This window comes from Lithobates pipiens, unplaced genomic scaffold (assembly GCF_037356315.1).
Source record: "Lithobates pipiens isolate NorthernLeopardFrog02 unplaced genomic scaffold, aLitPip1_a1.2 Scaffold_28, whole genome shotgun sequence".
Taxonomy (NCBI): domain Eukaryota; kingdom Metazoa; phylum Chordata; class Amphibia; order Anura; family Ranidae; genus Lithobates; species Lithobates pipiens.
The window spans coordinates 89,607,105-89,633,057 of record NW_027507789.1 but is presented as its reverse complement, the minus strand read 5'-3'; the positions used below and the strand labels follow the sequence as shown (position 1 = coordinate 89,633,057).

Below are 25,953 nucleotides of genomic sequence, written 5' to 3'. Positions count from 1 at the left end.
GTCAAGAGGGCTGAGAGAGCCCAAAGAAATCTCCTACGGCCACATCCCCCTGAAAGCGCCCGATCTCATCTGATCTCAGAGGCTAAGCAGGGTCCGGCCTGGATAGTACCTAATTAAAGGTGCCGTAGGAATCTTTTTATATTAATGGCTTTGACCTGTTTTTCTTTCGCTTGTTTCCCAAGGTGACCATTTTAGCATAAGTCAAGAGTTTTGAGTATGTCCCAAAGCGTTCGCCTGAGGTCACATCACCCTGAAAGCGCCCAATCTCAGAGGCTAAGCAGGGTCTGGGTCAGATGGGAGACCGGCAGGGTCTATGTTGTTGGCGTTGACCTTTTTTTTTTCACTTGTTTCCCAAGATAACCATCTTGGTATTTGTCAAGAGGGTTGAGAGTGTCTAAATAGAACACATATGGCCACATCACCCTGAAAGCGCACAATCTCATTGATCTCGGAGGCCTAGCAGTGTACGGCCTGGTTAATACCTGTATGGGAGACCATCTGTGAATACCAGGTGCCGTAGGCTTCTTTTTATGTTGTTGGCGTTTACCTGTTTATTTTCGCTTGTTTCCCAAGGTGACCATCTTGGCGCTTAACAAGAGGGTTGAGAGTGCCCAAAGAGATCACCTACGGCCCCATCACCCTGAAAGCGCCCAATCTCATCTGATCTCAGAGGCTAAACAGTGTCGGGCCTGGTTAGTACCTGGATGGGAGACCGCCTGGAAATACCAGGTGCCATAGGCTTCTTTTTTTGTTGTTGGCTTTGACCTGTTTTTTTTCCCTTGTTTCCCAAGGTGACCATCTTGGCATTTGTCAAGAGGGTTGAGAGTGCACAAAGAAATTGCCTACGGGCACAACACCCTGAAAGCCCCCAATCTCGTTTGGTCTCAGAGGCTAAGCAGGGTTGGGCCTGGTTTGTACCTGGATGGGAGACCGCCTGGGTTTTCCAGATGCCGCAGGCTTCTTTTTATGTTGTTGGCGTTGACTTGTTTTTTTTGTTTGTTTCCCAAGGTGACCATCTTGGCGTTTGTCAAGAGGGTTGAGCGTGCATTTGATCTCAGAGGCTAAGCAGGGTTGGGACATGGTTAGTACCTGTATGGGAGACCGCCTGGGATTTCTCAATGCCATAGGCTTTAGTTTTAAGCTGTTGGCATTGACTTATTTTTTTTATTTTTATTATTCTTTTATTAAGTAGAACAACATAAATATAACAGTCAACCATACAGCATGACCCAGGGTCACAATTACATGCTAACAAAAAATAGGCAGCCAAATAACTCTGGGTTCTCAGAGGGGATTCCTACAGTTTCATGCAGAAAATAGAGAAACCCCACCTCCGACATGTAGTACAGTATAACTAGTGCAGCTCCGTTCGGACAAATGTAATCATGGAGAACAACTGGGACCACAGCGAGCCAGCTTATCATGACCTACGTGAACCAGAGTAAAATATGAGCCGGTCATGTCCAGAACCCTGGGGTTCTTCTGGGTCCTGAAGGCTAGTAAGGAGACAAGGCATAGTTAAAAGGGAGGACGGGGGAAGAAGAGAGTGCAAAGACGGAGAGAGAGGAGGTGGGGGGATGGCGGCGGGGAAAAAAAGAAAAATAAAGACAAAAAGGGAGGGGGGAATGCCACCCAGGGCAGACATGGCCTACGTAGGTAAACGTTAGATGTTCAGTCGTTTTCTGGGACGGGGGCACTGCTCACCTCCCGAATGTAGTCTCGAGTACCAGTAAAATACCTCCAGGGCCTCCATGTAACACTAAATGCCTCTTCAGTGTTGTGAAGGGTGGCGGTCAATTCTTCCATCCGGAGAATATGATTGACTTTGGAATACCACAGCACCTTGGATGGGGGCTGAGGCTGCCTCCACAGTGCGGGAATGCAGGCCCGGGCGGCATTCAGGAGTTGCATCGTGAGGTTTTTTTTGTATTTTCGAACAGGCTGTTCGGTCAAGTGTAGAAGGCACGCTACTGGGAACCCAAAAGTTCCTCAAGGTCGGGCATGCCCAGAAAAGGTGTCCCATGGTCCCCATATCTGAATTTCACCTCCAACAAACATCCGGGATCGATCTATCCATTTTATTCAGAAGGTATGGGACTCTATACCAGCGTGAGACTATCTTGTATCTTGATATTGGTTTGCGATGGAAGCTTTATGTACTAAGGTCAGGATCTTCCCTATCTGTTGTGGGGTAAATGTGATGCCTAAGTCCCTCTCCCATTTGTGGATAAATGGTGGGGTCGACTCCTCCTCCTGACTACTCAATAGGTTGTACAGGAGGGAGAGGGTGTGTCGCACAGGTTCCCTTTTGTGACAGATGGATTTATAGGGTGTCAGGTCTCTAGGAGTGTAGGGGGCCCTTTGTATGGCCAGAAGAAAGTGACGAAGTTGATAAGGACTAAACAAGTCAAGCGGAGGGTCAGAAAGCTCGGAGACAGTTTGCGTGGTCGGGAGCCCTCCCGTGGGCCACACCTCTCCCAGACGCTGTTTCCCCACCACTGTCAACTGTCGCAGTTTCTTGTTGGTAAATCCCGGTGGGAAGTCTGGATTACCTATAACCGGAGTCATTGGTGATGGCAGGGGAGCAATGTGTGTGCAGCGGAACAACCTCTGCACAACAGCCAACGTAGCTCCCACTACGGGGTGACCTCTGAGGTCTTTTGGTAGGGAGGACAGGAGCCACGGGGAGGTCAATAGGAGAATGGAACCATCCTCAATCTCCATCTCCACCCACTGCTTGTGTGGGCCATTACAATGCCAATCAACGACTCTCGCTAGCAGAGTCACTCTGTAGTATTGTCTGAGATCTGGGAGACCCAGACCCCCCTTGTCCTTTGGTCTGGCAAGCAATTGCAAACGGGCTCTGGGCGGTTTGCGCGGCCAAATAAAGTCCCGGAGCAGCACCTGCAGTTGTCTGAAAAAAATTGGGGGTAACCGGATCGGTAATGTCTGGAACATGTATAAGATCCGAGGGAGGGCCATCATTTTGAATGCATTACAGCGCCCGAACCAGGTCAGTGTTAAAGCATGCCAGTTTCCCAAATCAGATTTCAGTCTATCCAGGAGAGGGACAAAATTAAGCAGGTACAATTGCGCTAAATCCGCTGCGATGTCAACGCCCAGTTAACGTATAGATTTTTCAGCCCAGTAGAATGGAAAAGCGGACCGGAGCCTCTTGGCCTCACCATCCGGGACCGATATATTCAATACAGCCGACTTGGCGCAATTGTTTTTATAGTTTGATAGGCTGCCGTGTCGCTGTAGAGACGCAAGTATTTTGGGAAGCAAAATGTGTGGATTGGAGACGGAAAAAATTAGATCGTCAGCGTACGCCGCAATTTTGTGGTGTGCCGAGGGTTTGGATATGCCAGTAATATTCGGGTCATTCCGAACGTGACACATAAGTGGTTCCAGTGTCAGAATTAAAATTAGGGGAGACAGAGGGCACCCCTGCCTTGTCCCATTAGTGATGGGGAAAGAGTCCGAGCACCCCTCGGTCACCCGTACCGCTGCCGACGGCGTGGAGTAAAGCGACATTACCCAGCTCATCATGTTGGGGCCAAGACCTATATGTTCCAGGGTGGCCTGCATAAAGTGCCAGGCCACCCTGTCAAAGGCCTTCTCCGCGTCCGTTGACAACATAAGCAAGGGCCTTCCCTGTACATGCGCCGCATGGATTAAATTGAGGACTCGGGCCGTATTGTCTCTAGCTTCCGACTTATTTATATTTTTTTGCTTGTTTCCCAAGGTGACCATCTTGGCGTTTGTCAAGAGGGTTGAAAGTGCCTGAAGAGATTGCCTGCGGGCACATCACCCTGAAAGCACCCGATCTCGTTTGATGTTGGAGGCTAATAGAGTCGGGCCTTGTTAGTACCTGGATGGGAGACCGCCTGGGAATACCAGGTGTCGTAGACTTCTTATTATGTTGTTGGCGTTGACCTGTTTTTTTTTTCGCTTATTTCCCAAAGTGACCATCTTGGTGTTTGTCAAGAGGGTTGAGAGTGCCTGAAGAGATTGCCTATGGCCACATCACTCTGAAAGCACCCAATCTCGTCTGATCTTGGAGGCTAAGATGAGTCGGGCCTGGTTAGTACCTGGATGGGAGACCACCTGGGATTACCAGTTATTGTAGGCTTCTTTTTATGTTGTTGGTGTTGATTCGTTTTCTTTTTTTTTGCTTGTTTCCCAAAGTGACCATCTTGGCATTTGTCAAGAGGGTTGAGAGTGCCCAAAGTGATCGCTTACAGCAGCATCACCCTGAAAGAGCCCTATCTCTTCTCTTCTCTGAGGCTAAGAAGGGTTGGGCCTAGTTAGTACCTGGATGGGAGATGGCGTTGGAATACCAGGTGCCGTATTCTTCTTTTTATGTTGTTGACATTGACCTGTTTTTTTTTTCACTTGTTTCCCAAGGTGACCATCTTGGCATTTGTCAAGAGGGTTGAGAGTGCCCGAAGAGATCACCTATGGCCCCATCACCCTGAAAATGCCCAATCTCGTCTGATCTCGGATGCTAAACCGTGTCGGGCCTGGTTAGTACCTGGATGGGCGACCGCCTGGGAATACCAGGTGCCATAGGCTTCTGTTTTTTTTATTTTTTATTTAGTATTATGCGACATACAATGCAAAGGCAACTTCACAGAATGTGTGATACAAATAGTTACAAACAAATGATCATATTGCATGGATATCAGAGCCAATGGTAAGAAGTCTGAGGAGAATAGCACGTGTACAGCTTTGCGGTCATATCAAGATGAGATTAAAGCTCCATCTCGTTGGGATCCTCTACCACTTAAAATATTATTGATACTAGCCCTGCTACCCTCGAAGAGTTTAGATATCCATAGATAGGGGAAGAGTATTGTGTAGTAGTCAAATGGGGTCGGAACATACCATTTTCTTTTCCCTTTTTTGAGTTAAGAAGGGAAATAGTAGAACTGAAAGGAGGGAGAAAGGGAAAGAGAAGATTGGGGAAGGAAATGGCAGAAAAGGAAAAGAAGGGGTAAGGGGGTGTCGTGGGGAGAGTGGATAGGGTGGGGTCGGTCCCCTCCCAGGGAGCAAGAGACGCCCTCGGCTGGGTAGGGTCCCCTCCCAGGGAGCAAGAGACGCCCTCGGCTGGGTAGGGTCCCCTCCCAGGGAGCAAGAGACGCCCTCGGCTCACCAGCTCATCAGCTGTCCAACGTTTGGAACAGCGATCTCCAACGATCACCATGAGCTTACTATGTCTCGCGGAGGTATTCCTCCGAAAAGCGAAACTGGGTCCAGTAGAACCATCTGTTCCCATGCTCCTCCGTTTTATCCCTCATTGTGGCAGTCAGGTCTTCCATTCGTTCAATATCATTTACCCTTGCGAACCACTGGGTCACCATTGGAGCAGATTGCTCTTTCCACGACTTGGGATGCAGGCCCTAGCTGCATTGAGGAGATGTTTAAGTAAGGACTTATGATAACGCTTTCTCGACATAGGAGTTAGATTGAGAAGAACTGCTGCGGGATCATTGGCTAAGGAAATGTCTGCGAACTTGTGGATGAGTCTCAGGACAGGCTGCCAGAATGTTTGTAATTTAGGGCATTCCCAGAAAATGTGGAGAATGGTGCCAGTCTGTTGCCCACAGTGACAGCAGAGGTCAGATTGACCGGGGAATATTTTGGCCAACACCACCGGTGTACGATACCAGCGTGTGATCAGCTTATATGAGATCTCCTGATATTTACTGCAGAGTGACGACTTATGGGCGAAAAAGAGTATTCTGTCCTTCTGTGGTTTGGAGAATGTAGTTTGTAAGTCCCTTTTCCATTTAGCTAGGAAGGGTGGATCCGTGGAGGATTGTGCGTCTGTCAGGATTTGGTAGGACCTAGAGAGGGAACCACGAATTGGGCCATCATCCAGGCAAAGTTCCTCGAAGGGGTGGAATTGTCTAGAGAAGAACGAATGGTTAGGTAGTGATCCGAGGAAATGGATTAGCTGTCTAGCTCTCCAGCTATCCAATGCAACAGGTACTTGCTCTAGCAGTATGGTCCCCGTGGGAATCAAGCCCGTGGGTCCAAGAAATAGGGCTGCTCTCAGAAGCCCTTTCGGGGCTTGCCTGGTAAAGGCCTGGTCAGACAGGCCCGGAGGGAATCTAGGATGTCCAATAATTGGGGTCATAGGAGAAGGGAAGTTAGTCAGGTGGGAAAGGTGAAAAAAACTATCCATCTCGGCGAGCGAGGGGCCAATTAACGGGTGAGTAGTCACACAGGGCTCCAATGGCCTCCCCGCCCAAGGCAGACCAGCCAGTGGAACCCGTGCCATCTCCTGCTCTAGCTTGACCCATAGCTTCAGTTCCCCATGCCGGTGTCTTATCACATATGGTCCCCCATCGGATAGTGTCCGCTGTGTACTGCGCATGCGCAGTACACAGCAACACAGATTCCGAAAATTGCCGAGCATGAACGGCGCCTGCGCACTGAGTCCAGGTTCTATCCCCACTATCCAAGTGGACATAGAGTAAGAATATAAAAGAGCCGAGCGCAGCGAGGCCGAGCCCGAAGCGTGGCGAGCGAAGCTCGCCTGCGAGGGGCCCTCTAATATTCACAACCCTATGTCCGCTTGGATGGTGGGGCTACCACCTCCACTCACCGCGCAGGCACCGTTCAGCTTCGGAGATTTTCCGAAGCTTCGTCTGCTCCGTACTGCGCATGCGCAGTACGGCGCGGACACTATATCATGGCCGGACAGTATATGGCAGAACACCGGCACCAGTCAACCACCGGTGTCATGTGCGTCGCTGTGTAATATAGAGCAGGGTCCGGGAAGCCAATACCTCCCCGCAATTTCGGTCGCAATAGCATTGCCCTACCAATACGCATATGTTTTCCGCGCCAGAGGAACTTGATAAAGATTGAGCGAACCGCATGAAAGAAAGTCTGGGGTATTTTGATAGGTAAGGCTTGTAGTAGATACAGAAGTCGTGGAATCGCGTTCATCTTCAACACATTACAGCGTCCGAACCATGACAGAGCTAGTGGGTCCCATCTTTTAAGGTCCGCTGTAAGCCCATAGGCTTCTTTTTATGTTGTTGGCTTTGACCTGTTTTTTTTTTGCTTGTTTCTCAAGGTGAGCATCTTGGCGTTTGTCAAGAGGGTTGGGCGTGTCTTGAGGAGAACGCTTACGGCCACATCAACCTGAAAGCACCCGATCTCGTCTGATTTCAGAGGCTAAGCAGCGTCAGGCCTGGTTAGTACCTGGATGGGAGACTCCCTGGGAAGACCAGGTGCCATAGAAGGATCTGGTCTTGTTAGTGTCTTGATTGGGAGATCGCCTGGGAATACTGGAATGCGTAGGCTTCTTTTTATGTTGTTGGCTTTGACCTGTTTTTTTTAGCTTGCTTCCCAAGGTGACCATCTTGGCCTTTGTCAAGAGGCTTCAGAGTGCCCAAAGAGAGTGCCTACGACCAAATCACTATACTATATATCTATATCTATAATAATAAATAATATTTTTAGTTATTATATATAAGATACTATATAGGTGATTTGGCCGTAGGCACTCTCTTCGGGCACTCTGAAGCCTCTTGACAAAGGCCAAGATGGTCACCTTGGGAAACAAGCTAAAAAAAACAGGTCAAAGCCAACAACATAAAAAGAAGCCTACGGCATCCAGTATTCCCAGGCGATCTCCCAATCAAGACACTAACCAGGGGGGCGTGGCCTAGGCATGAAGGAGTGAGGACGCTCTTTTCCGGAGCTCCCGGTCCGTGACCCCTCCGCACCCCTTTACCACAGTCTGGTTGCATATTTCGGCATCGCCGACATCCCCGCGCTTCGGCGGAACACAGCCAGCCGAGCGGGGTCCGCCGCTGCTGCCATGGACAGGTACTTGGTCCCGCTGCAGCCTCCGGCCTCCACGCCGGATCCAGCCAAGATGGCGCCCGCGGCCTCCGGCGCTCCAGGCACAGAGGGAAGGTGAGCAGACTGCTATGCAGGGACACGACATGCCCCCGTTCTCCCCGCCTAGTGACTTGTCCCCGTGTCTCCCACGCTCACTGTCCATGGCCTCGCTTGACAGCCCGGACCATAGCGGCCTGCCACCCTGGTTCCCTCACAACTCCCAACTGTCCCAGAGACCCTCCCGCAGTGGAAGCCTCATCCCAGGACCGAATGGCCAGGCTGCTCTCGCCTCAGACACACAGGGGGACCCACCGCTGCCACCAGCACCGGCATTATTGGGGGACAAGGCCATCCTAGCTTTACTCCAAAACCTTCCCACTAAAGCAGACTTTAGCTGTATGGCAGCCAGGATTGAAACGACCTTGCGACATGAAATCGCAGGGGTCAAACGTGACGTGTCGGCTACGAACCAGCGGGTGACCACCCTGGCATCGGATGTGACCTCCCTGACCACTGATGTTTCTGGCCTGCAAGCCGCACATGATACCCTTGCTGACAGAGTGGCACAGTTGCAACTCCTAGTGGATGACCTTGAGAATCGCAACCGCAGACGCAACATCAGGATCAGAGACTTGCCCGAAGCCACTGGCCAGGCAGACCTCAAAGCCACAGTTACAGCTATATTTAACGCCTGTCTGGACCGCGCTGCTGACACAGTAATAGCCATTGATAGAGTCCACAGGACCCTGGGCCCCAGGAGCCCCACAGAGAACCGGCCACGTGACGTTTTATGCTGTCTCCACAATTACTCAGTTAGGGAGGATGTCCTGCAAGCGTCGTGGCGCAAAGGCAGCATTGATTTTGACGGGGCCCAAGTCACCCTTCTGCCAGATGTATCCCGCAAGACCTTCCAGATGAGACGCTGTCTGCGACCCCTTCTGGAACACCTAACTGAACGGAGGATTCCATACAAGTGGGGCCATCCGTTTCACCTTATAGTGCGCAAAAATGGGAGGCCCCTTGCGCTACGACACCCTTCGGAGGTCCCGTCCTTTCTGGAGGCTTTGGGCCTGCCCTCGATTCAGGTCCCCGACTGGTTGGCTCCTGTTGTCCCCCAGGGAGCAGTGGCCCCGACGAACAACCCCTCAACCAGGCCACAGAGAGTGAGACGCCACCATCGATCCCAACGTCAGAGATCGCAGGCCCCTCAAGATCGTGAACCCTGAGAGAGTACAGTAATTTTCCGTTATTCCTGTGTTATACCCTTTTTTTTTTTGTTTTCTTTTTCTCTACCTACATAGACGGCTGGAGTATCCAGCTTTGTGTTGTTTACCATGCCACGGGCAATTGTTCCCAGCGCCCCCGCTAGGGGAGAGGAAGGACATTGGAAGAACAGAGTTGGACACTGCACTTCCTGGACGAAGCCCTGAGTTATTGGCGGTACTGTTCACCATTATCGTTACTGTTTATCTACACTTGCCCTAGTCTCGGCGCTCTTTGTGTTTTTGGACTGCCTGGTGGTGCCCCCCGGGTGCCCCTGGGCGGCGTTCCCGCTCCCTCCCCCTCTCCTCCCCCCCCCCTTTTTTCCATTTTTTTTTGGGGGGGGGGGAGGGGCGGGTGCCTGGGTGGTATAAAGTTATCTATACTCTGTGTTGAAAAGTTTAATATGTTGGTCTAATTATGCACTGTTCTACTGTTGTTAACTGCCCGATACCTGCTGCAGTGATGTTCTATAATGCGTTTGATGTCGTAGTTAAGATGCCAAAGAAGCTCCGTGCATGCCCGATTGCGACTGCATGGACCATGGGATGCTGGAGGGGTACTGCACCGATGAGTTCCTCCCTCTGCAGTGCCTTACCTCTTCCCCCACTAGGCCCCTCTGCCCTAACCGGCAGGTTCTCTCCGATAGGAGCTTTAGCAATTCCCCGATCTATCCCCACCCCTCCTACCCTCCTCCTCCCTACTAACTCCGGACCTTCTCCGCTTCGTTACTGCTTTTCCTTTTTCTCCTCCTCTTCCTCTGTGCTTGAACTCTATATCTACTACTGACTCTGGTGGAGACCGCCGGCCGGGTACCACTGCCGTCATGGCCCTGAAGCTGGTTTCCTGGAATGTGAAAGGGCTGAATGTACCTGAAAAAAGGTCCAGCTGCCTAACAGAATTGTGGCGGATGAAGCCCCAAATAGTTTTCCTCCAGGAGACCCATTTCAGGACAGACCAAATACCACGGCTTTATAGTAAGCACTTCCCCCTGGCCCACCACAGCACGTCCCCTACTTCCAAATCGAGAGGAGTGTGTGTTCTTCTTGCTAAAAACTTGCCGTGGCGCCTGTTAGCTGTCCAAGCCGATAGTGAAGGGAGATATCTCTTCATTAAGGGTACTCTCCACTCGCAAACTTTTACTCTTGCCAACCTATACATGCCGAATGTGGACCAGCTGCCGGCCTTAGAAGCATGCTTGGATGCCCTGGCTGCATTCTCGGAGGGTACTTTGATCGTTGGGGGGGACTTTAACCTCACCTTGGACCCCCGCAGAGACTCATCATCGGGCACCTCTGCGATTTCTGCGAGAACGCGTTCACACATAAGAGACCTGCTACACTCCCACCGACTGATCGATGTGTGGCGTACGCTTCACCCACAGGATAGGGACTATACATTCTTTTTCACCGCTCATGGTTCTTACTCACGTATAGATATGTTTTTAGTCACCCACAATGCTATCCCGGCGGTCACAGACGCTCAGATAGGCCACATAGCCCTGTCTGACCATGCCCCGATTTCTTTGATGCTGAAGCTACAACAGGAGTCGCGTGGTCAGTCCTGGTGGAGACTGAACGAGTCTCTCCTGAAGGACCCTGAGACCCACGCAGACCTGCTTAGGGAATTAGAAAGTTACTTTGATCATAACCGTGATTCTGTTTCCAACCCCCTCATGTTATGGGCGGCTCATAAATGCTACATTAGGGGCATTCTTATTAAACATGGTCATAGACTCAAAGTGGCCAAAACTGAGGCTCTCTCCAAACTTATTGCCAAGTTGCATGCGTGTGAACAACGACACAAATCCCAGCCGACTGCTGCGCTGGAGGTGGAGGTGAGAGATCTTAGAGAACAAATCAGAGATTTCTCTCTCTTTCAGGCTAGAACCAGACTCATGTGGGTCCGCAGGACGTATTATGAATATGGAGACAGGTGTAGTAGGTCCCTAGCGAACTCCCTGCGTGCCCAACGCAACGCGTCCTTCATTCCAACCATAACCTCCCCTTCGGGTGCCAAGCTTCATGATTCACGGGAGATAGCGGAGTGTTTCCGATCTTTCTATGAAGCCCTTTATAACTTGCACCCCCGGGACTCAGGAGACGCCCTCCAGGCCGGCACAGCGGCCATTGACGAGTACCTAGCTTCGGCAAACCTCCCGTCGCTGACACAGGAAGAGATAGAGCTTCTCTCGCAACCTATCTCCCCGGAGGAATTGTCGGCAGCGTTAAGAGACTCACCCAAGGGCAAGGCACCAGGCCCAGATGGGTTTACGGTCCCTTATTATAAGGCCTTCCTCTCCCTGTTGTCCACGCCGTTTGTGTCAGCTTTTAACGCCCTATTGGAGGGCCAGACCTTTCCACCGGAGCTGTTGCAGGCAAGCATCTCGGTCATACTCAAGCCGGAGAAGGATCCGCTTCTCTGTGCGAACTACAGGCCCATCTCCTTATTAAACAGCGACCTTAAGCTCTTCACTAAGATACTGGCGGAGCGGTTGGCGCCCATTCTCCAACGCCTGATACCTCTGGATCAGGTGGGGTTTATTCGTAACAGGGAAGCCCGAGACAACACTACCAGGACAATCAATGTTATAGAACGCGCCAGACGCCTTAAACTACCGATTATGTTGCTCTCTGTGGACGCAGAAAAAGCGTTTGACAGGGTGAGCTGGCCTTTTTTGCTAGCCACCCTGCGAAGCTTGGGTGTACCCCCCCATGCTTTCATGGGTTACAGCTCTTTACTCGTCACCGACGGCGATGGTTAGGGTCAATGGGTTTGCCTCGTCGCGTTTCACTATTGGCAATGGAACGAGGCAGGGATGCCCGTTGTCCCCCCTTTTGTTTGTCCTATCGCTTGAACCCTTGCTACACCACATCAGGCAGAATATAGACATCAAGGGACTGGACACCCCCTCACACCACCATAAGGTCGCAGCCTTTGCAGATGACCTCTTGTTCTATGTCTCGGAGCCTCACATTACATTGCCGAATCTCTTAGCGGAAATAAGACGATATGGCACCCTGTCAAATTTTAAAATTATCTTACAGAAATCGGAAGCACTCAACGTCTCCCTGTCTACCAACGCCCAGACGAGTCTAAGCACTAATTTTCCCTTTCGTTGGGCAACTGGGGCTATACAATATCTGGGTACCAAGGTTCCCCCGGACCCACATCTGATTTTCCAATTGAATTTCCAGCCGCTTCTAAAAAATTTTGCCGTAGATCTAGAGAGGTGGTCAAAGTTGGCGACCTCTTGGTTTGGGAGATGCAATGTGCTCAAAATGAATGTAATGCCCAGACTCTTGTACCTATTACAAGCCTTACCGATAAAAATCCCCCAATCATTTTTTAAAGCCATGCGCTCCATCTTTATTCGATACGTATGGCAGGGCAGGCCTCCAAGACTCAGCCGAACATTACTGCTCAGATCAAAAGACAAGGGAGGGATTGGGCTCCCAGATCCGGCATGGTACTATACGGCGGTGCACATGAACAGAGTAGTTTTTTTTTTTTTTTTTAACAAAGAATTTTTATTTATGTTTCAAACAAACAAAAAAAAAAAACAGAAAACAGACATGCGTCAGCAAGGTACATACATATTTTGAGTAGACAGATAATCAAATGTATCACATATAAGCATAGATAGTTCTTAGCAATATATAGAGTCACTAATCATTGCAACATGGAATATAAAACCTCCCCGAGACCTCCCCCCACCACACAAAAAACCACATAAATTACAAAAAAAGGGGGAAACCCCCCTCCCTCCCCCCACCCTCCACACCCCCCAGCCTAACCAATAGTCAAATGCTTCGCCTCAACCCAAGCCGCCCAAATCTTCCCAAATTTCCCAGGGCAGTTCCTGCCCAGATATGTAAGTTTATAAAGCGGCAAAGCCGCGTTCACCAGGGACTGCCACAGTTGTTTAGTAGGAGGGAGAGGTTGATTCCATTGCAGTAGTATGGCTTTCCTCGCATAGAGTGTAGTGTAAAAAATAAACAGTTTCTTCCCCCAGGAGATATCCAGAAAATCACAGATACCCAGCAAGAGAGGTATCGGGCTAAGTGGAATCGTAAGCTCCCCCACTGCATTAATATCGGCCAGGACCCCTCTCCAAAATCCCACTACCCCAGGGCAGGACCAGACCATGTGGAAAAAGTCAGCATCATCTTCTTTGCATCTGGGGCAGGTAGTCAATCGGTCAGGGTAAATCCTTGCCAGGCGTGCCGGTGAAAAATATACCCGGTGGAGGAACTTCAATTGTATAAACCTGTCCCTTGCAGAAATCGCAAGGGTCAGGTATTGCTGTATACCCTCCTCCCAGTCCTCCTCAGTAAGTTCCGGAATGTCGCCTTGCCAGAGCGCAAACAAATGGGAGATCCTAGTCTCCTCCGATACGGTCAACGCGGCATACACCATGGACAGTGTGCGCGTCCCTCCCCCCTCGGGACCAAGCGCCTCCTCCACCGCCGACACCCCAAGAGTCGCTCTAGATGGGAATTGAGAACGGAAGGCGTGTCGCAACTGCAGGAATCTGAAAAACATGTGGTTCGGGAGGTCCCTGGCCTGTTTAATAGCATCGAAGGAGAGTAGCTGCCCCTGGGACACTATGTCCCCCAGTGTTATAACTCCATGCCTGGCCCAAACAATCGGATCCGGGATGGATTGAAAGTGGGGCAAGCGGGGGTTCCCCCAAAGGGGAGTCCCCGGGGCCCACACCCCTGCGCCCACCAACCTTTTGTTCACCAGATCCCATATTTTAAGCGTCGTACGCATCGGAAGGGTTATCCCAGGGTTAGATCGTGGTCCCCTATAGATCAGGTTCCTGAGCTCCGCATGAGAGCCCAACAACGCCGCCTCCAACGAGGACGCAGGGTTGACCGGGCCCTCGGAGAGCCACCACCTGACAGTCACTAGGACTGCCGCCCAGTAGTATTTCAGAAAACAGGGCAGTGCCAGACCGCCCCTCACAAGGGGCCGTTGGAGGGTTGTTTTAGCTATTCTAGGGGGCCTACCATTCCAGACGAAGGACGAAACAATGCCATCTATTTTCTTAAAAAATCTAAGCGGGATGTGGACTGGGGTCTGACGGAAGAGATAGGTAAACCGAGGAAGGACCGACATTTTAATTAGATTGACCCGTCCCACTGGCGAAAGCGGCAAGGACCTCCACCCAGTACACCTCTGGGTCAACTGGGTAACCACCGGACTCAGGTTAAGGGAAATAAATTGTTTCAAGTCTCTGTGTATTTCCACCCCTAGATATTTAAATTGAGAAACCCTCTGCAGTTGCCCATCTACTCGGGGACCGCCCTCACCATCATGTAGTGGGAATAGAATTGATTTCGCCCAATTTATACGTATACCCGAGAATTGTCCGAACCGGTCTATATGCGACAGTGCCGCCTGTAGGGAGGCTCCGTCGTCCTTGAGATACAACAAAGTATCATCAGCGTATAACGAGACTTTTTCCTGCAAAGGACCCCGGACAACACCCCGAACCTCAGGAGAGGAGCGGAGAATAGCCGCCATAGGTTCAATTGCCAGTGCAAAAAGCCCCGGGGATAGTGGACACCCCTGCCTGGTTCCCCTATGGAGGGGAAAGAGCGGGGAGAGGACCGCACCCGTACGCACCCTGGCCGTGGGAGCTCTGTACACCGCCCTGACCCACGAGATAAAGGCTGGACCGAATCCAAATCTACGGAGGACTGCCCATAAATAGTCCCACTCCACTGAATCAAAGGCCTTCTCCGCGTCTAGAGAGACCACAACCTCCTCCCCACCTTCTGCATCCCCCGAGGCCAAAACAGTAAAGAGCCTGCGAATATTAATATCTGTCCCCTTCCCTGGCATAAAGCCGGACTGATCCTCATGGATCAAGGTAAGTATAACCTCGTTCAGTCGCCTGGCAAGGATTTTGGTCAGCACTTTCGCGTCCGAGTTGAGTAGGGAAATGGGTCGGTATGACGAGCACAACTGGGGGTCTTTCCCAGGTTTAGGGATCACCACTATGATGGCTTGTGCCATAGATGGAGGAAGTTCCCCCTCACGAAGGGACGCGGTGAGCATATCATGTATTCTAACTGACATCTCCTCTAGGTAATACTTGTAAAATTCCGGGGGTATCCCATCCTCCCCAGGGGTCTTCCCTGGCTGCATGGACCCCAGCGCCACCCGGACTTCCGCCAGAGTAATCGGGGAGTCCAGACCGTCCCTGGCCTCAGAAGTAAGGGCAGGGAGTGTCACCCCCTCTAGAAAAGCACTTAACTCCTGCGCTGAGTACTGCACCCTAGATGAATAAAGGGCGGAGTAGAACTCTGCAAAGCAAGCGTTGATGGCAAGGGGATCCGTCACTATTGTCCCAGCACTATTCTGTATTCGAGGGATAGTGGAGATTGGGGCCTGCTCCCTCGAGATCCAGGCCAACAATCTCCCCGTCTTTTCACCCTGTTCAAAAATCCTCTGCGTCTGAGCCAGTTGACGTTTGCTTGTTTTAGCCACCCTAAGGAGCACCACCTCTCTATACGCTACTTTCATATCCTGAGCCGTGAGCGGGTTCCCCGTGAGGGTGAACCGGGTCTCCAGTTCCTGGGCCCTGGCTTCTGCCTCCTCTACCGTGATCTTATCATTCCTGCGCTCCCGACCAATGGAAGAGAGGTAGCACCCCCTCATATAGGCCTTGAAGGCATCCCAGACCATCCCCCCAGAAGCCGTGCCAACATTTGAGGCCCAAAATCCCCGGATTTTACCGCCCATCTCAAAGGCAATGGTGGGATGCTCAATCCAGTACCTAGACAAGCGCCATAGTCTATCCCTCTGAGGGGTAGAGGTTTGCAATGTACACAGCAGTGGGGAGTGGTCAGAGATGCCCCGAGGAAGTAACTCTATTCCTAGGACCCTGGGAAGCATGGGGGCACCAGCATAGACTAGGTCAATACGGGAGAGTGTGTTGTGGGAGGAGGAGTGGCACGTAAACTGGCGATCTGATGGGTGTTTCCACCTCCAGACATCCTCCAGCCCAAACACCTGTGCCCAGCGAGAAACTGGAGAGTCTGTGGCCCGGTCAGGCGTCAACCTATCCAGGGAAGGATTAGGAGGAATATTAAAGTCCCCTGCTATAACCACATTGTCAGTCTGGAATTGGGCTATCAGGGCAGTCAGTTTATGTAGTAGAGACAGATCCGCAGGAGGAGGCATATAAAGACCCACCAGCACCATTTCCATCATGTCAATTGTGGCATGGACCAATACGTATCTCCCGTCCTTATCTGTGACTATATCAAGAGGCTCAAAATTAAGGGACCTATGGATAAGGACGCTAACCCCCCGGGCATAGCCGGAGTATGTGGTATGATAGTGGTATCCCACCCAGGGCCTCTTCAATCCCACAATCCTTCCCCCCACTAGGTGCGTCTCCTGAAGAATACAGATATGCGGAGCATATTTTTTCATGTAGTCAAAAACAAGAGAGCGTTTAATCTTCTGGTTAAGCCCCCTAACATTCCAGGAGAGGATCTTCAACGGAGCCATAATCTGGAAGGGCAGGGGGGACCAACGGATACGACCACCCGGCCAGGGTCGGGGCACAAATAACTCATCTTAAGTAATGCAATGATATACCTTATACATTCATTATAGTAGCGCTGTCTATACCAGAAAACATGAAAGCATGTAACAAAAAAACAACAAAATAAACAGAAAAAAAACCAGAACTCCCCTCCCTTCCCACCCCACACCCCAGAAAAACAGCCCCAGGGTGTTTGAGAACCCAAACCAAACATAATCAAACCCATTTAAAGGAGAAATCTCCCGCGGGGGCGGTGCGTATCAACCAGCACACCTAGGACAGAGTCTCCTGCGCAGAGTAGACAAACTCCAGCGCAGCCGCTTCCTGGAGGCAAAGGAAAAGAAAAAACAAGACAAAAGGGAACAAATCGTAGTGTATGTGGCGCCTCAGATTGAAGTGCAAAATTCTCTTGGAATGTTCCAAGGGCCCATTCTTAGTAACAACTCATCCAACAGGACGACAACATCGGAGTAGCGGGGTCCAGCATCATCAGTACAGAGTATTCACATCCAGAAGTAATCTTGCAAACCCCCCCGGGTATAAACTAGGGAGGGGGTAGGGCCCTAAGGCCTGGTAGACAGAATATGAAGACATGAACCTGTAGACCCCCCCTAAGGAGCATCAGAATATCAGGTCGGCTCCTCGCCCCCTGCCCAAAACTAGTATTGAAAAGGAGAGGGGCACTCCGACCTGCCCTCCAAGTTCCAAAATGGAGGGACAGAGCAAGGGGGGGGGGGAAATCCGATCCGCGTGACACTGGGCAAAGCTTGTGATGCTTGTGGACCCCAGTCAGGTAGTCATCATCAAAAAATTATCTCTGCTGGGGAAGGGAATCAATCCATCTGGAGGCCTCACTCGGGGCGGTAAAGAAACGAACGGATTCTCCGTCAATCACTCTGAGTTTCGCGGGGAACATCATGTTGTACATGAGACCTTTGGTGCGCAGCTGGGCCTTGACTTGGTCGAATGTCCTGCGTTGCCTCTGCGTCTCCACAGAATAATCAGGAAAAAGCATTAATTTAGCATTTTCAAAGCGCAGGTCCCCCACCTTCCTCGCCTCCCGAAGAACCAGGTCTCTGTCTCTAAAGTTCAAAAGGCGGAAAATAAACGTGCGTGGCGGGGCGCCCGGTGGGCCACGAACCGACGGCATTCTGTGCGCTCGTTCCACGACAAAATGGGGGGAGAACTCAGCGAGCGGGAGAAGTGTACGTAGCAAACGTTCGGTAAAGGCTTCGGTGTCACGGCCCTCCGACCCCTCCGGGAGGCCCACCAACCTCAGGTTGTTCCTCCTATTCCTGTTCTCGTGGTCCTCTGCCCTGGATTCCAGCGCCTTCACCCGCACCTGCAGGGTACGGAGGGAGGCATCATGGTCGCGGGTAACATCTTCCACGTCTCCAACCCTCCGTTCCACCTCGGCAAGCCGCTCCCGGTGTTTATCCATATCTCGCCTGATAAGCCCCATGTCGAGCTGTATCTGCTCTATCTTAGTGGTTAGGGTAGTCTGACAACCAGTGATCGCTTGCATAAGAGCTTGAAATTGATCATCCCCCATCGGTGGCGTGTCCGCGTGGTCCGTTTGAGACGCCATGTTGGTGTAGGCCTGCCCGCGTGCCGCGCGGGTCTGTAGTGGAGTTCCCGGCGGGGTTCCCGGGACCGTATGCTTCTTCCTATGGGAACCGGAGCTACCCCTGCGCATCCCCGAGCCTCACCACCGCTTCACCGGCCCACGGGGAGAGATGTATGTCCCTAAATGCCGGATAAATAGCCTGCCAGGTGCGGAGCTCTCTGCAAACACGTCCTAGCTGATGAACAGAGTAGTTGACTGGTGCAGACACCTGAAGGATAAGCTGTGGGTTCGTCTGGAGCGTGAATCCGTACCATTTCCAGGTTTGCCCTGGAGTGGACCGGGCTGGTCGGGAGCGACGCAGGCACACCCACTCATTGAGCCAATGTTACAAGAGCTAGACAGATATTTTACCCTGATGGGCGTGCCCAGTTTCCCTTCGCACATGACTCCTATTATTGGACACCCACGCTTTGAACCCGGCATGACGGAAAAGTCTTTCCGCCTCGACCCTGACCGGGACCTTGTGCGGGCCTCTTCTTTTCTTGGCCCTAGGACGTGGACAGCGGTCTCCACTATGTACGAGGCGTTAGCAACCACTGCCCTGGGACAGTGGAAGCTTGCCCAACTCTCCCACTTCTTGAAATCTTTGCCAAACAGTGGTGAATTCCGCAGACCCCTAACATCGTTTGAGGAGGTATGCTCAGGAGAGGGACCGACCCGAGGGTCTCTTTCCCTGTCATATCGCATCCTACTTGACCAACTCTCCCAGGGTAACCTGGTGTTCGTGGAAAAATGGGAGCGAGACCTGCATGTCCGGCTCTCGCCAGACCAGAAGAACCGCGCGCTTCTTTTTGCGCACAAGTCATCCCTATGTAGTAAATACCAGGAAATAGCTTATAAAATTTTGACCCGATGGTACAGGACCCCCACTGTCCTGGCGGCTATGTTTCCCGGTCACAGCCCTTTGTGCTGGAGATGCGGTGAACAAGCCGGCACGTTACTACATATCTTCTGGGAATGCCCTCAACTGGCCCATTTCTGGAGACAGGTTCTCAATATCATTTATGACCTCACGGCTATTGATCTCCAGAACAACCCAGCTGCGATCTTCCTCAATCTGACCCCACTCTCGAGCAAGAAGTACCATAAATCTCTCTTAAAACATCTTCTGAGTGGGGCCAGGGCATGTATACCTAGCATGTGGAAACAGCAGGCCGCTCCACTGGTGTCTCACTGGTTTGCAAGAGTTTGCGACATCTACCGTATGGAACAGCTCACATCAGCGTTAGGCGACAGGGAGGAAGAGCACACTGCTCGTTGGTTGTCGTTGGTTGTCTTGGAGCCCCCCATCCCCTTCTCCTGCCCATTTGCTCCCCCCTCTTTCCCTACCCCCTAACTCCCAAGTATAATTAAAATACATGGTGATTGCAAGGATCTTTTCGTTTTGTTCCCTCGATTTCCCAGCCAGGGGTTGGCGGCCCTCGGGGTGGTCCCGGCTGAGCTCTTTGACCAATAGAATGAAGGTGACCGATGTTAGAGGCCCCTCAATCTGGGCCTTGAGGGGGATCGCCCCGCGGACTGCCCTGGTTTATAAGTAGACACTGGGGTGCCAGATCATTAGAGTGGGATAATGTGGTGGCCTAGCCACGGCTGGGGCTGCTGCTGACATAAGTTGTTAGGTTTCCCCCGGTCCCCCACGAAGTATTAACTATGTATTTTTGTTAACCTGGAAAACTGAGGGATCTATGTCTTTTAAAGTTTGTCTCTGTATTACCTGCAATCCGTAAATAAAGAATAAAAAAAAAAAAAGACACTAACCAGACCAGACCAGATCCTTCTATGGCACCTGGTCTTCCCAGGGAGTCTCCCATCCAGGTACTAACCAGGCCTGACGCTGCTTAGCCTCTGAAATCAGACGACATCGGGTGCTTTCAGGTTGATGTGGCCGTAAGCGTTCTTTTCAAGACACGCCCAACCCTCTTGACAAACGCCAAGATGGTCGCCTTGAGAAACAAGCAAAAAACAACATAAAAAGAAGCCTATGGGCTTACAGCAGACCTTAAAAGATGGGACCCACTAGCTCTGTCATGGTTCGGACGCTGTAATGTGTTGAAGATGAACGCGATGCCACGACTTCTGTATCTACTACAAGCCTTACCTATCAAAATACCCCAGACTTTCTTTCATGCGGTTCGCTCAATCTTTATCAAGTTCCTCTGGCGCGGAAAACATAAGCGTATTGGTAGGACAATGCTATTGCGACCGAAATTGCGGGGAGGTATTGGCTTCCCGGACCCTGCTCTATATTACACAGCGACGCACATGACACCGGTGGTTGACTGGTGCCGGTGTTCTGCCATATACTGTCCGGCCATGATATAGTGTCCGCGCCGTACTGCGCATACGCAGTACGGAGCAGACGAAGCTTCGGAAAATCTCCGAAGTTGAACGGCGCCTGCGCGGTGAGTGGAGGTGGTAGCCCCACCATCCAAGCGGACATAGGGTTGTGAATATTAGAGGGTCCCTCGCAAGGCGAGCTTTGCTCGCCACGCTTCGGGCTCGGCCTCGCTGCGCTCGCCTCTTTTATATTCTTACTCTATGTCCACTTGGATAGTGGGGATAGAACCTGGACTCAGTGCGCAGGCGCCGTTCATGCTCCGCAATTTTCGGAATCTGTGTTGCTGTGTACTGCGCATGCGCAGTACACAGCGGACACTATCCGATGGGGGACCATATGTGATAAGACACCGGAATGGGGAACTGAAGCTATGGGTCAAGCTAGAGCAGGAGATGGCGCGGGTTCCACTGGCTGGTCTGCCTTGGGCGGGGAGGCCATTGGAGCCCTGTGTGACTACTCACCCGTTAATTGGCCCCTCGCTCGCCGAGATGGATAGTTTTTTTCACCTTTCCCACCTGACTAACTTCCCTTCTCCTATGACCCCAATTATTGGACATCCTAGATTCCCTCCGGGCCTGTCTGACCAGGCCTTTACCAGGCAAGCTCCGAAAGGGCTTCTGAGAGCAGCCCTATTTCTTGGACCCACTGGCTTGATTCCCGTGGGGACCATACTGCTAGAGCAAGTACCTGTTGCATTGGATAGATGGAGAGGTAGACAGCTAATCCATTTCCTCGGATCACTACCTAACCATTCGTTCTTCTCTAGACAATTCCACCCCTTCGAGGAACTTTGCCTGGATGATGGCCCAATTCGTGGTTCCCTCTCTAGGTCCTACCAAATCCTGACAGACGCACAATCCTCCACGGATCCACCCTTCCTAGCTAAATGGAAAAGGGACTTACAAACTACATTCTCCAAACCACAGAAGGACAGAATACTCTTTTTCGCCCATAAGTCGTCACTCTGCAGTAAATATCAGGAGATCTCATATAAGCTGATCACACGCTGGTATCGTACACCGGTGGTGTTGGCCAAAATATTCCCCGGTCAATCTGACCGCTGCTGTCGCTGTGGGCAACAGACTGGCACCATTCTCCACATTTTCTGGGAATGCCCTAAATTACAAACATTCTGGCAGCCTGTCCTGAGACTCATCCACAAGTTCACAGACATTTCCTTAGCCAATGATCCCGCAGCAGTTCTTCTCAATCTAACTCCTATGTCGAGAAAGCGTTATCATAAGTCCTTACTTAAACATCTCCTCAATGCAGCTAGGGCCTGCATCCCAAGTCAGTGGAAAGAGCAATCTGCTCCAATGGTGACCCAGTGGTTCGCAAGGGTAAATGATATTGAACGAATGGAAGACCTGACTGCCACAATGAGGGATAAAACGGAGGAGCATGGGAACAGATGGTTCTACTGGACCCAGTTTCGCTTTTCGGAACAATACCTCCGCGAGACATAGTAAGCTCATGGTGATCGTTGGAGATCGCTGTTCCAAACGTTGGACAGCTGATGAGCTGGTGAGCCGAGGGCGTCTCTTGCTCCCTGGGAGGGGACCCCACACTATCCACTCTACCCACGACACCCCCTTACCCCTTCTTTTCCTTTTCTGCCATTTCCTTCCCCAATCTTCTCTTTCCCCTTCTCCCTCCTTTCAGTTCTACTATTTCCCTTCTTAACTCAAAAAAGGGAAAAGAAAATGGTATGTTCCGACCCCATTTGACTACTACACAATACTCTTCCCCTATCTATGGATATCTAAACTCTTCGAGGGTAGCAGGGCTAGTATCAATAATATTTTAAGTGGTAGAGGATCCCAACGAGATGGAGCTTTAATCTCATCTTGATATGACCGCAAAGCTGTACACGTGCTATTCTCCTCAGACTTCTTACCATTGGCTCTGATATCCATGCAATATGATCGTTTGTTTGTAACTATTTGTATCACACATTCTGTGAAGTTGCCTTTGCATTGTATGTCGCATACTACTAAATAAAAAAACAAAAAAAACAGAAGCCTATGGCACCTGGTATTCCCAGGCGGTCTCCCATCCAGGTACTAACCAGGCCCGACACTGTTTAGCATCCGAGATCAGACGAGATTGGGCGCTTTCAGGGTGATGGGGCCGTAGGTGATCTCTTCGGGCACTCTCAACCCTCTTGACAAATGCCAAGATGGTCACCTTGGGAAACAAGTGAAAAAAAAACAGGTCAATGTCAACAACATAAAAAGAAGAATACGGCACCTGGTATTCCAACGCCATCTCCCATCCAGGTACTAACTAGGCCCAACCCTTCTTAGCCTCAGAAAAGAGAAGAGATAGGGCTCTTTCAGGGTGATGCTGCTGTAAGCGATCTCTTTGGGCACTCTCAACCCTCTTGACAAATGCCAAGATGGTCACCTTGGGAAACAAGCAAAAAAAAAAAAAAACGAATCAACGCCAACAACATAAAAAGAAGCCTACAATAACTGGTAATCCCAGGTGGTCTCCCATCCAGGTACTAACCAGGCCCGACTCTTCTTAGCCTCCAAGATCAGACGAGATTGGGTGCTTTCAGAGTGATGTGACCATAGGCAATCTCTTCAGGCACTCTCAACCCTCTTGACAAACACCAAGATGGTCACTTTGGGAAATAAGCGAAAAAAAAACAGGTCAACGCCAACAACATAAAAAGAAGTCTACGACACCTGGTATTCCCAGGCGGTCTCCCATCCAGGTACTAACAAGGCCCGACTCTATTAGCCTCCAACATCAAACGAGATCGGGTGCTTTCAGGGTGATGTGCCCGTAGGCAATCTCTTCAGGCACTTTCAACCCTCTTGACAAACGCCAAGATGGTCACCTTGGGAAACAAGCAAAAAAATAAAAATAAGTCGGAAGCTAGAGACAATACGGCCCGAGTCCTCAATTTAATCCATGCGGCGCATGTACAGGGAAGGCCCTTGCTTATGTTGTCAACGGACACGGAGAAGGCCTTTGACAGGGTGGCCTGGCACTTTATGCAGGCCACCCTGGAACATATAGGTCTTGGCCCCAACATGATGAGCTGGGTAATGTCGCTTTACTCCACGCCATCGGCAGCGGTACGGGTGACCGAGTGGTGCTCGGACTCTTTCCCCATCACTAATGGGACGAGGCAGTGGTGCCCTCTGTCTCCCCTAATTTTAATTCTGATACTGGAACCACTTATGTGTCACGTTCGGAATGACCCGAATATTACTGGCATATCCAAACCCTCGGGCACACCACAAAATTGCGGCGTACGCTGACGATCTAATTTTTTCCGTCTCCAACCCACACATTTTGCTTCCCAAAATACTTGCGTCTCTACAGCGACACGGCAGCCTATATGTATTGAATATATCGGTTCCGGATGGTGAGGCCAAGAGGCTCCGCTCCTCTTTTCCATTCTACTGGGCTGAAAAATCTATACGTTAACTGGGCGTTGACATCGCAGCGGATTTAGCGCAATTGTACCTGCTTAATTTTGTCCCTCTCCTGGATAGACTGAAATCTGATTTGGGAAACTGGAATGCTTTAACACTGACCTGGCTCGGGCGCTGTAATGCATTCAAAATGATGGCCCTCCCTCGGATCTTATACATGTTCCAGACATTACCGATCCGGTTACCCCCAATTTTTTTCAGACAACTGCAGGTGCTGCTCCGGGACTTTATTTGGGCGCGCAAACCGCCCAGAGCCCGTTTGCAATTGCTTGCCAGACCAAAGGACAAGGGGGGTCTGGGTCTCCCAGATCTCAGACAATACTACAGAGTGACTCTGCTAGCGAGAGTCGTTGATTGGCATTGTAATGGCCCACACAAGCAGTGGGTGGAGATGGAGATTGAGGATGGATCCATTCCCCTATTGACCTCCCCGTGGCTCCTGTCCTCCCTACCAAAAGACCTCAGAGGTCACCCCGTAGTGGGAGCTACGTTGGCTGTTGTGCGGAGGTTGTTCCGCTGCACACACATTGCTCCCCTGCCATCACCAATGACTCCGGTTATAGGTAATCCAGACTTCCCATCGGGATTTACCAACAAGAAACTGCGACAGCTGACAGTGGTGGGGAAACAGCGTCTGGGAGAGGTGTGGCCCACGGGAGGGCTCCCGACCACGTAAACTGTCGCCGAGCTTTCTGACCCTCCGCTTGACTTGTTTAGTGCTTATCAACTTCGTCACTTTCTTCTGGCCATACAAAGGGCCCCCTACACTCCTAGAGACCTGACACCCTATAAATCCATCTGTCACAAAAGGGAACCTGTGCGACACACCCTCTCCCTCCTGTACAACCTATTGAGTAGTCAGGAGGAGGAGTCGACCCCCACCATTTATCCACAAATGGGAGAGGGACTTAGGCATCACATTTACCCCACAACAGATAGGGAAGATCCTGACCTTAGTACATAAAGCTTCCATCGCAAACCAATATCAAGATACAAGATAGTCTCACGCTGGTATAGAGTCCCATACCTTCTGAATAAAATGGATAGATCGATCCCGGATGTTTGTTGGAGGTGAAATTCAGATATGGGGACCATGGGACACCTTTTCTGGGCATGCCCGACCTTGAGGAACTTTTGGGTTCCCAGTAGCGTGCCTTCTACACTTGACCGAACAGCCTGTTCGAAAATACAAAAAAACCCTCACGATGCAACTCCTGAATGCCGCCCGGGCCTGCATTCCCGCACTGTGGAGGCAGCCTCAGCCCCCATCCAAGGTGCTGTGGTATTCCAAAGTCAATCATTTTCTCCGGATGGAAGAATTGACCGCCACCCTTCACAACACTGAAGAGGCATTTAGTGTTACATGGAGGCCCTGGAGGTATTTTACTGGTACTCGAGACTACATTCGGGAGGTGAGCAGTGTCTCCGTCCCAGAAAACGACTGAACATCTAACGTTTACCTACGTAGGCCATGTCTGCCCTGGGTGGCATTCCCCCCCTCCTTTTTGTCTTTATTTTTCTTTTTTTCCCCGTCGCCATCCCCCCACCTCCTCTCTCTCCGTCTTTGCACTCTCTTCTTCCCCCGTCCTCCCTTTTGACTATGCCTTGTCTCCTTACTAGCCTTCGGGACCCAGAAGAACCCCAGGGTTCTGGACATGACCGGCTCATATTTTGCTCTGGTTCACGTAGGTCATGATAAGCTGGCTCGCTGTGGTCCCAGTTGTTCTCCATGATTACATTTGTCCGAACGGAGCTGCACTAGTTATACTGTACTACATGTCGGAGGTGGGGTTTCTCTATTTTCTGCATGAAACTGTAGGACTCCCCTCTGAGAACCCAGAGT

At 51.0% G+C, this 25,953-nt stretch overlaps 5 pseudogenes; 3 read left to right on the top strand and 2 right to left on the bottom strand.

Moving 5' to 3' along the window:
- The first annotated feature begins 622 nt into the window (after positions 1-622).
- LOC143936437 (5S ribosomal RNA) lies at positions 623-741 on the top strand (annotated as a pseudogene).
- A 3,275-nt stretch (positions 742-4,016) lies between these two features.
- LOC143936299 (5S ribosomal RNA) lies at positions 4,017-4,135 on the top strand (annotated as a pseudogene).
- A 324-nt stretch (positions 4,136-4,459) lies between these two features.
- On the top strand, positions 4,460-4,578 carry LOC143937770 (5S ribosomal RNA; annotated as a pseudogene).
- Positions 4,579-22,677: 18,099 nt separating this feature from the next.
- On the bottom strand, positions 22,678-22,796 carry LOC143937314 (5S ribosomal RNA; annotated as a pseudogene).
- Positions 22,797-23,120: 324 nt separating this feature from the next.
- LOC143937361 (5S ribosomal RNA) lies at positions 23,121-23,239 on the bottom strand (annotated as a pseudogene).
- Positions 23,240-25,953: the final 2,714 nt, after the last annotated feature.